Raw genomic sequence first — 3048 nt, 5'->3', positions numbered from 1 at the left:
GCGAGCGGGGCAGAGTCTCCAAGGCAGCATATGGGTAGGGAGGAGGGAATGTTTGACATCTCTGGGGCAGATATGGGGCTGAGAGAGGCATGCATGGTTGTAATTTAAAAAAAAAAAATGCATGGAGTTTGGAGGAAAAAAAAAATCTGCCATTTCGTAGTCATGAAACTATAGACAACTTTCCTAATCTCCGAAGACTCATGTCCTTAATATGTAACCTGAACAAAATGACCTCACAGCTCTCAGGATCTATTACTGCTATTTTCATTTTAGGAATCTCATAATGTAAGTAATGACCAACTCTAACATCAACAATTTGGCAGGTTTTATATGAACAAACATTGAAAAAAAATTGTCTTTGCAGTAAGTCCAATGGTGTATTATTACCAACATTACCATTACTGTAAACATTTTTGGAAAGCTGCTCACATGTGCTAACAACGTTGAAGTCCCCAGCTAGGCATTCAGCAAATGTTTCTTGCTTAGGGGGGAATTCTAAAGGAAGAGGAAAGCAGACCTTCCTCTGAGGCTTGCCTGTTAAGGTGTTAGAGGCTTGAAAAAGTAATGTGGTGAATAGATGCCTCCATTTCAGCAGAAGATTCACTCAGTTCTAATGCTGAGAGTGAGCAATGCTCTAAAATGCATTATTGGCGAACTGCTGCAAATAAAGAAAAAAGACTATGTTAATTGAAATTTCTATCTATGCCAAATTAATACAGCTATCCTGCAGTGTATGAAACTGAGGCATTCCTGTAAAGTTGTCTACAAAGCAAGATTAATTTTTCTCCATTGAAATCCATTGTGGCATTGAACGTTTAGTATGTTCCTATGAAGAAAGGAAGAATCCAAAGGGAAACACTTAGAAAAGTAACAATTATCCTGGTGAGGATCTTAATTTCTCAACCTACTCAAGTTTCTTTTAAAAATCTGGGCATCCGGCTGGGTGTGGTGGCTCACGTCTGTAATCCAAGTGCTTTGGTGGTGGGCGGGGGGCGGGGGGGGCACGGATCACGAGGTTAGGAGTTCGAGCCTGGCCAACATGGTGAAACGCTGTCTCTACTAAAAATACAAAAATTAACCAGGTATGGTGGCGTGTGCCTGTAGTCCCAGCTACCCAGGAGGCTGAGGCAGGAGAATTGCTGGAACCCAGGAGGCAGAGGTTGCAGTGAGCCAAGATGGCGCCACTGCACTCCAGCCTGAGCAACACAGCGAGACTCCATCTCAAAAAAAAAAAAAGAAAGAAGGAAAGAAAAAACATCTGAGCACCCATCAAATCCATGTTTGATAGCAAGTAAATATGTCTCTGGAATTACCCCAGGCCACCTCCAGTTTCCCAGTTGGGCCTCTAGGTCTTCCTATATCCAAGCCCTCACTTGGCTGCATACCTCATTTCTCATCATTTACCTGCCTCTTCTTTTCATATATAAATGTAAAAATATATTATTTTTGGCCTCGAGCTGAAGAGTTAAATTCGATTTAATTGTTCATTAATTCATTTATAGCAGAAGAGAAAGGCCCTTGGGTTGTAGGTAAGCCAAATTCTTCAAATAGGATGGTCCTTAGGCCAGGTGTGGTGGCTCATGCCTGTACTCTCAGCACATTGGGAGGCTGAGGCAGGAGGATCACTTCAGGCCAGGATTTAAAGACCACCCTGAGCAAGGTAGTGAGACACTCCCCCATCTCTACAAAAAAGTTTTAAAAATTAGCTGGGCATGGTGGAATGCATCCTAGTTCCAGCTACTTGGAAAGCTGAAGCAGGAGGATTGCTTCAGCCCAGGAATTTAAGGTTGCAGTGAGCTACGATCATGCCACTGCCCTCTAGCCTGGGTAATAGAGTGAGGAAAAAAAAAAAAGGATAGCCCTATGTACTCTGTGGTGCTAGGAGAAGCTGACTTTTCTCTTGTCTAACCTAGAGAGCTCCTCCTAATAACCCCAGGCCCTGGGCAGGGGCAGACTTTATTGCCACCTGCTCTGCCTGATTGTTACTGGGAAAATATTGGATTTTTTGTTTTATTTCTTTAATTTTAAAATAGTAGATATTTTCCTTTCACATATGAAATCTGTACTCTTTTTTCCCCCCAAAATTGAATATCTTACTGCTTTTTCTTCTGATTATAAAAGTAATTCATGCTTAAAAAAAAATTCAACAATATGAAAAGGGATAAAGTGGAAAGTGAAAACTTCCCATAATTCCATTCCCAGAGGCCACAATTATTAGTTTCATATGTTTTTTCATATCAGATAGGTAATACGCCAATGTTGTAACAAGGTTCGAGGATGGCACGTCTCACACATGTGCGTGATCACCCAATCATCTTGCTCATGAACTACAAAAGGATCTAATATGCATTCTTTCAGATACATATTACACACACACACATGCAAATATATATATGTGTGTGTATACATATATGTATGTACCCCAAATATACTATGTATAGTACATAATATATACTCTATATGTTAACAAAAATGGGGTCATATTATCTACTCTTTTCTGTGCCTTGCTTTTTTTATTTTTCTGAGACAGAGTCTTGCTCTGTCACTCAGGCTGGAGTGCAGTAGCATGATCTTGGCTCACTGCAGCTTCTGCCTCTTGGGTTCAAATGATTCTCGTGCCTCAGCCTCCCAAGTAGCTGGGACTACAGTTGTGTGCCACTACGACTGGCTAATTTTTGTATTTTTAGTAGAGAAAGGGTTTCACCATGTTACCCAGGCTGGTCTTAAACTCCTGACCTCAAGTGATCCACTTACCTCTGTCTCCCAAAGTGCTGGGATTACAGGCATGAATCACCTTGCCTGGCTTTTTTTTTTTTTTCTCTGCAATTTGTCATATACATTTTACATACTAATCCATCTCATTCTTTACAATTTTTATAATGGTCTCTCAGTATTCTTTTGTACCATAATCTGTACCCTCCGCTGAAGGGCATGTATGATGCTCTAAGTTTTTCTTAAATACTGAAATACTGCAATAAACATATATGTAGATATATGCCTGTGCATGTTCTGATTATTTCCTTAGGATAAATTTATGTAAGTAAAATA

At 40.3% G+C, this 3048-nt stretch overlaps 1 non-coding gene across 1 annotated transcript; it reads right to left on the bottom strand.

Moving 5' to 3' along the window:
- Window positions 1–2235: 2235 nt before the first annotated feature.
- On the bottom strand, window positions 2236–2339 carry LOC129039791 (small nucleolar RNA U13). Its single transcript, XR_008503490.1, has one exon. It is a non-coding gene; the product is annotated as a small nucleolar RNA U13 (small nucleolar RNA).
- Window positions 2340–3048: the final 709 nt, after the last annotated feature.

Source organism: Pongo pygmaeus, chromosome 5 (genome assembly GCF_028885625.2).
Source record: "Pongo pygmaeus isolate AG05252 chromosome 5, NHGRI_mPonPyg2-v2.0_pri, whole genome shotgun sequence".
NCBI lineage: Eukaryota > Metazoa > Chordata > Mammalia > Primates > Hominidae > Pongo > Pongo pygmaeus.
The sequence above is the reverse complement of the archived record's forward strand: the minus strand, read 5'-3'. Positions and strand labels throughout refer to the sequence as shown.